Raw genomic sequence first — 8,114 nt, forward strand, 5'->3', positions numbered from 1 at the left:
GTTCAGTAGCCACACTTTCTCAAATAAGCCAAAACTGAAAACTAGAAAAATGAACGCTATTTACCTTGGGTTTAAGCAGGATCAAGCAGTCAAGTGAAGTCTTTGAGATACTGTAAAATTCTTCCTGCAGAGAATGTTCTGAGAAATTAAACTCTAAATTCAAATTCCTAGCAAAAAAAAAAAAGTTTGAATTATGGTAAATTAAATATCCACTGTTTACAATGCATCATACTCAGCACTGCAACAAACTTAATGAAGGCACTAATTATTTCAAAGAACAGGAAACTGATTTGGGAAATAACTTTTTAATCATAAAAGCTTAAAGGAACTTAAAACTTCTTTTGTTTTAATCAGAACACAGCAGTGCATTATGAAACTAAAGCACCTTTACTTTTTAGTTTAAATATCTGAATTCTAACTTTAGCAATTTGGGCTTTATAAAACAAGTTATGCTGTCATCTCAGAAAATTCTAAAGTGGCTAGCATTAATGTCATTTTGGTACATCACAACATATCATGTATCAATGGTTAGTATTCATAATGCTATAGTTTATACCTCATCTGAAGTATGAGTTTATTTTAATGCTTTTATTTTTTTTCTCTCCTGGCCACTTCCTTTTATATAGTTCAGTTTCATTTGAAACAGATTTTTAAAATTCACTTAACAGCCATGACAGTAAATCTAAACTTTGGGCTTAAAAGCATTTTGATACTTGTATAGACATTCCAAAAAAAGAACCACCTTACGGGAAATAAGTATCTATTGGAAGCCAATGCTCTTCCTAAACTAATTTACCATTACTATGCAAATAAGTTTAAATTTTGCACAAAGTATTAAGCTGTTTCAGTATTTACTGAAAAGCTTAGCCTCATGAATAATATTCAGTGATTATCAATTACGTACAAAAGACAGTCAAAAAAATACTAGTGGAGCAGAAACTAAACAATACAAAACTGAAACATGCCTATACTCAAGGAATTCACAAACCAGCTTAACATGAAAATCTATGAATCTTACCAAGTTATTGATTCAATGAAAAAAAGTAATTAAAAATGGAAATACAAAGTAGAAGAAATAAGATTAAACTAGTGAATCAAGACCATGTCCCCTCAATACCCATGGCCCTACAGCTGAGATTAAGAGATTTGAGGTTCAAGATTGGAAGGATGAATAGGAACGTAGTAATTAAGGGAAACATCAAAATAAAAAGTAGCAAAAACATGTATATATAACTATGTATAAAGCACTGTGCTAAGTATTATGGGACACATGACTATGTAAAAGTTCCTGCCCTCCAAAGAAACTAGAGGAACAGAAATCAACAAATCATTATGATTTAAACATCTAAATAAACACCAACCATGTGCCAAGAACTGTGCTAGGTGACTTTAAATAAAATCACCTCATTTAATCCTCCTAATCTCATGAGCTACATATTTAACCCCATTTTTCAAATGAAGAGAACTCTAAACTTTCAGAATTCATACCAATTTATAAGGTACCAACACATGCCAGGCACTATTATTCTAGTATTGAAAATACAGCATTTTAAGTGAGACATTAAGTTCCCTACTCTCCTGGAGCTTATGTACAAGCTAGGGGAAGAGAGAAAACAAAAAAACACAAGGTGATGTGTTAAGAGATGGAAGGGAAGACTAAAGTGGGTCCTTAGCCCTCTTTACAGAGATAATTGTTAAGCTAGAGATGAGGAACACTGCAAAGATCCATGGAAAGGAAAGCATTCCAGGCAAAGAACATAAATGTAGCAAATTCAGGACAAAAAGACCAGTAAGAAGGTTGAGGCAGTGTGATCAGGAAGACGGTATGAAGCAAGAATGAACCAAATCAAACAACATCTAGTAAGTAGGCCAGAGTAAAGAGTCTAGATTTTATTCTAACTGCAATTAGAAGGCCCTGGAAGGTCTGATCTGTAGTCACAACATATTTACATTTTAAGATAGGTGCTGTGTAGAGCGAGCATGAACATGGAGAGACCAACAGGGAGACGAATTAGAAGGCTGAAATTCAATGGTAACGGTTGGCTGGATAAGGTAGTAGCAATAAAGATGGAAAAAGAGGCAAATTCAGAATCTGTTTGGAAGTACACAGTCAACAGTACTTGCTCATTAATTGTTAGTGGTGTGGAGCACAGGAAGTAAGAAAAAAAGAAAAATCAATAGTGCCCCGAAATTCTAAGTTTTGGACTCAAGCATCTGGGAGACTTGCATGTTCAGAGGAGAAAACCGCAAGATTTGTTTGCCCTTTTAGGTTGCCCATGGTCACAGAGGGTAAAGAGTTAACCCATAATTTGACCAAGATCTCCTGATCCCAACTCCTGTGCTCTCTTCTCCAATACCATGATAAGTGCCTGATGTGGCCATAACCTATACATGCAATTCAAAATGAGAAATCAATCTTCCCTTTATTACAACCAAGATTATAAACAGACTGTAGAAAGAGATAGGGAATAAATTGCTTCATGCATCTTTATCCAACTGATTCACCAACCACTGAGGAATACAAGAAGATAAATGTCTTTATTTAAAAAAAAAAGTTCTTAAATAACAGAGCCTATTATTTATGGAATAACATAATGTTCCATTAGAACACAAGTGATGAAAAGAGCAAGGACAACTGGGTTCAACAAAATATACAAGATGAAGCCCCCTAAAGTAGATTCTATAGGTTACCCTACCAAGCAGAGTTGAGCCAAGTCTTAATTTTAGCGTATTTTGGGGAATTTGAGCTCCAGATAACTGTAAACAAGTTATTGCTATTCACATCTTTAATAATCCTAAACTTATTCCATGACTATTACTCTAATAGACTAGGTTCAAAATCCTGGCTTGACTGTTAACTAGTTGACATGGACAAATTACCTTCATCTCTTTCAGGTTCAGTTTCAACAGGTATAATATAAGGGTAGTAAAAGCACTTACATATAGGTTTAAGATTAAATGAACTAAACTAATGAATGTAAATAGCTTAAGGTCTGGCACATGGTATGTACTCAAACATTAGCTATCATTATTGGTAAATCTGGTCCACTAGTCTTTCCTGCAGTTCATCTAGTAATTCGGCTTTGAATGAATCTTGTAAGTTTAATACTTTTGATATGGCATTAATCGGCATTATAAAAAAGTCTTTCAAGAAATGCTTAATAAAATGACTGGAATTTTGCTCTAGAACACTCCACAAAAAAGCAAATAATATTAAAATTGGTAAATGTTGATTAATGATTAAACCTAGATGATAACAGAGTGCATTATTCTCATTAGTTTTGTGCTTGAAAATTTCTCTAAATAAAGGCTTTAAAAAAGGTTTAGTCAAATTTTTAGTTGTATCTAGCTCCTTGTCATCCTGTTAAAAAAAAAAAAAAGACGCACAGAACTGACAAAAGAATAGCTGCATTCTAGACAGGCTGTGCCTCTTCCTGCTTCATGAGGCCTTAAAAAGTATTCTAACTTTTAGCCTCCATCTAGTAGGTGGAGAAATACTAGCTCAAGTAAAAATTAAAAGTTTTGAGAATTCCAAAATAATACACTATTGCAGGTCTGTAATATTATCACATTAATGTCTGTAGATTGGGTTTTTCCCCCCAGTCCTGAAGTACAAATAAAATATTAAATGCTTAAGACTCTGAGATAACAATGATGGCCATTGTTTAAGAAGCTGCAGCTGAAAAATGAACAAATTCATAACCTACAACTATAACCTAAACATTTACACTTAGTACCCAGAGATAAACTGGACTTCTTGAGTCCCTTATCTACTTCTGTTATTTAATAAATCACTGCAAATTACACAGAATTCAGCTAGTGTTCAATGATTTTGAACGCAGCTTCTGGAAACTCCCAATCCAAAGCTTTACGTACAACTGAAAAGAATTTCTCCATTTCTACAAGTCTCATCACAGCTAGTACAGCTAGCTGCCCACAGTCATGTAAAACTCAACGTATAAAAACTCAACAAGACCTGAGCCTACAAATTACAAAGTTTTTAACACGCCTGTCTTCAAGTCTTAAAATACGATTGTTCTTCCAAATTAAGACTCAGATCTAGCCAAAGAATTTGCTTTGCCACCATTTAAATTATCTGAATCTAGGCGGATTCCGGTGTTTACCACAATATAACGATGAAAGTATGGTATTCTCAAAACAAGATGCTAACGCCATCAGTACATAGGCTTTAAGTTGTTCACCATGAGTTACTTTAGACACACAGTCCTTCCCATCAGTTAGTTATCCCAAATTGGCTAGGACCACATAAAAGGGTAAATAAATTGGTAGCGGTTTCTCCTATGTAGTTCTTTATTGTCCAAACAGCAGCCTAACTATTCCAAGACAGTCCAATCGGAATGAGAATTCTTATAAAGAAATTTTGTTTTGCTTTTTAATACCAAAAAAAAGTAAAAGGAGTTCCTGGACAAAGATACAAGTCCGAAGTAGCAAATCTCTTTACATTATTTTTTTTTATCGTATTTGCCTCCAACTTTAGTCGTAACTTTTTTCAATTCTAAAATGCTTTTTTTTTAAAGTTTTGTGTGGAAAAGTAGTTGCCAGTACTGCTGCTAATTCTGATTTTAAGAGATAAATCTTAAAAGTAAACAAAGCCAATTATGGATTTAAAATGAAGGCCAAGTCCCTAATCTCAACTCACCACTCTCACCCATTCATACCACCAACTGTACCAATCACGGCTGTGACATTTCTGATCCTATACACTGGGCTGAATCACTCGCGGAAAGGACGTGGCTTCGCTTGTACTACTGGAGAACTGCCCTTTAGGCCCGAGGGTGGCAGAACCATTCTTCGATCCATCGGCTCAAGACCGCTGCCCAAGCTAGGAAACAGTAACTAGGCACCAACTCCCGGAGTTAAGAGCGCACTTTCGCTTCAAAACAGACAGAGTTGCCAGGGGAACCCGATTAGATCAACCCCGATGAAAATTTCCCCACAACACCGAAGGCCGGGATCAGTTACGAGAGAGCAGAACAAGATCCTAAGACAAAGTAGGGTAACAAAAATAAGGCGTACACAGAGCTTGTAGCCTGGGAAAAGTAACTTAAATACGACGCGAAAAGGGGTTAACCTACCCAATGCTCTTTGCTGCAGGTCACAGTTACTTTACCAGAACCCCAGAAGCCAGGAAGAAAGCTGGCGATTCCAGCCAATGAGAAGCGAACACAAGTTGCACCTCCCGCCGCCTCGGGAGCCGTAGGCGGGGAAGGGAGAGGAAGCAGCGCGCGTGCGCGGACCGAGCGTTCGGTCGGGCGCGCGCACGGGTCCAGGCCGAGGAAATGGGGGAAGGGTTGAAGAGGGAGGTGTGCGCAGGCGCAGGGGAAGGCCGCGCGGTCCGTGGGTCTCCAGCCAAGCTCGCAGCCGCGCGCGCGCGCACCGTTCTCGCTACTCACCCCAGCCCCCACCTTTTCGGCCTGTAGTGCCTCGAAAACCTGAGGGCAGCTGACGAAGAAACGCATAAATAACGGCGCAAAGTCTCCCGGGTTCTCCTGTCGCCGCCAACCCTTCACTACCAACAAAAGATTCAACAATATTCGCTCCTCCTCGACATTCACTGCCCTTTGAGCCATCTGAGTGCAACGTAAGGCCTACCTGACAGGCCGAAGCACGGTTCCCGGGACTTATCTCCGTTGTAACTATACAGCGGCCATTTCCCGACTCAAGCACGGGAGGAAAACCATAGAGGTATCTTCGACGCGCTAGCTCCTCTCCGTCACTTCCGATTTGGGGCGTGGCCTCCAGTGCCGCTAAATATCAGGGCAAGCCCCGCCCACCTCTCCGCCCCTAACCGGCTCCCTGGCCGCTATTAAGATATTGCCTGAGGCTTTCTGGGAAGTCGCGTGGCTGGTCTCGCGCGATCTGGCGGCCCCGCCTTCGGGCCTTTAGCAGCCGCCTCCGCCAGAGTGGCGGTAGACAGTGGGCGGTGTGTTTTGGTAGGCCGAGAGGTCGTCTGTCCATAGAGTGTGATGCGCTGGCGTCTCTACCTCGCACTGAGGGGACCTCCCGATTTCTCTATCGCCAGCACTTTTAGCTTGTCTGGTCCATTTTTCTTGTGGGGCCAGCTCAAACCAGGTCAGAAACAAAAAGACGATCTCACGCTGAGGACAAGTCGCGGAGGCAAGCGGCGGCACTGTTCGCATACCGCGTCTCCCTGTGCCGGGAAGCGCTGAGTTCTTCTCGGACGCCAACGGGAAACTAGGGAGTGAGGCTTTTGCTTTAACAGAAAGTACGCATTTAGAAAGTAAAAATGGTCACAGTCTAAGTCCCTTTCCTGAGTGGCGTCAGACCAACTCTAGTACCCCTGTCGGAGTTGACGCCGCAGTACTCCGAAGCGGCTTAGGCCGTCTCGGCGGTTTGCGTCAGAGGATGCTGCTTTTCCTCCGACGCTGCTAAAACATTACCACTTAGGCACCTGGGAACCTTGGCATGAGCGTAAAAATAAAGCAGAGCACGAAGCTTAGTGAACGGGGGTGCCGGCCCAGAACACAATTTGATCTGCCAAAAACAAATCAGATTACCTATTTATGGCAAGCTACCTTTGATTTGGATAGAATTTCAAATAAGAGCCATAGCACATTTCCTATTAATACTTACCTGAGCTTCGCTTAATAACTTAGGGCCTGAAATCGTTATTACTTTGATATTTAGGGACGTAAACTGCCTTCAAAGAATTCAAAGCTGTAATTAGCAACCAGTCTTCTGTTAGTTAAATGCAGTCCGGTATTGGGCCCTAGGGGTGAATTTAACACTGCTGTAGGGCATTCTCTCACAATCCAATTTACCGGCTCAACTGAAAAAAAAAAACACCTCAATTTTCATGGGATGAATTCTCAGTTTTCTCTTATAGTCTAGCCTGCGCCTTACTCCACCACCACCACCATCAGCATACCATGTGAAAGCAGGAATTTTTGGCTTATGTGTTGCACTAATAAGTCCCAAGCATTTAGCAGGTGCTCAGTAAATATTTGTTGAATGGATAAACTACATTAAAAGAAAAAAAAAACGTAACCATTGATTGCTCATTATAACTATACTATTCTTCCCTTAAGGGGAGGGAGGGGGATACTCCTCAGGGCTAAAAGCCCTTAACCATTTTTTCAAAATACACCAAAATCTGACAGAAGTGCTTTGCAAGCTAGGATGCTATTTTAAGCCTTTCTCTGCAATTCTATAGCAAATGTATTGAAAATAAAGTCACCTTTCTATCTGAGGCGGTATAAGCACAGTATGCTAAGCTTTTAAATAGCCTGAGGTAATAAAGAAGGAGACACATTGGAACAAATAGTTTAATAAATTAAAAGCAGTCCAGACTTCTCTTGAACTAGGCCCATTTGATATATACTTGCTTTTACCTACCTCCAAAATTGAAGGATCTTGAATTTAGATCATGTTTTATGTACTTTACTGTATTATCTTATTTACTTTCAAAATCTGAAATTCCACCATTACAGTTCTATTCTTTGCAAGGAAAATTTTGTTTCCTGTTGAAAATACAAATAACGTGCAAAAGAACATAGGGGAAGTATCAGGAGCCCATTTAACCAAAGGACATTGGATTAAAATAGAAAATCGTCCCAAGAAGAAATATAAATTGTAAACAAATGACCAACCTTACTAATAAGATAAAGGCATTCAAAAGGAATACTGAAATATTTTACATTTAATAACTTGGTAAACTAATTTTAACTTACAGATTATTGACAGTTTACTGTAAATATGTTTATAAAACTCCTTAGACTTTTGGTTTTGGCTTGTTTTGTTTAAGATAATTGAAACAGAGGAAAAGACTTGATATCTGAAAAGGACAAAGAAGACAGGAATGAAAATGGATTTGGAAGGCTCCACCACTAAGGCAAACTCCCTCATTCTGCTGGTTTTGTTTGTTTTTTGTTAGTCTGAACAACATCTGAACTGTTTTGGCTGAACTGTTTGGCTGAACAGCATCTGAACTGTTTTCTTGTCTGGGGAAATTAAAGTTGAGGTGGGATTTGGAGTCCTCCTCTTCCCACTCGCTGAGAATAGTGACACTGGAAACCCAACAATAGTAGTGAGAAGCAGTGAGAAGTAGTGAGAGGAAATGAGGCCGACAGAGA

General features: G+C 39.4%; 1 protein-coding gene across 6 annotated transcripts in view; it reads right to left on the reverse strand.

Annotated features, from left to right (window-relative positions):
• The window catches only part of BCLAF1 (BCL2 associated transcription factor 1), a 28,169-nt gene extending 22,400 nt beyond the window's left edge, over positions 1 to 5,769 (reverse strand). For 3 of the 6 annotated variants that reach the window (XR_004322019.1, XM_014562415.2, XM_014562414.2), the window contains exons 1-2: positions 5,614 to 5,769; positions 65 to 167 (exon numbers count right to left, since the gene is read on the reverse strand). The gene's annotated coding sequence lies outside the window, so the exon portion shown is untranslated. The remainder of the gene's footprint in view (positions 1 to 64; positions 168 to 5,613) is intronic. The other 3 variants (XM_006188478.3, XM_032485003.1, XM_006188476.3) reach the window with 1 other exon arrangement.
• Between the last annotated feature and the right edge of the window lie 2,345 nt (positions 5,770 to 8,114).

This window comes from Camelus ferus, chromosome 8 (genome assembly GCF_009834535.1).
Source record: "Camelus ferus isolate YT-003-E chromosome 8, BCGSAC_Cfer_1.0, whole genome shotgun sequence".
Classification (NCBI taxonomy): Eukaryota; Metazoa; Chordata; class Mammalia; order Artiodactyla; family Camelidae; genus Camelus; species Camelus ferus.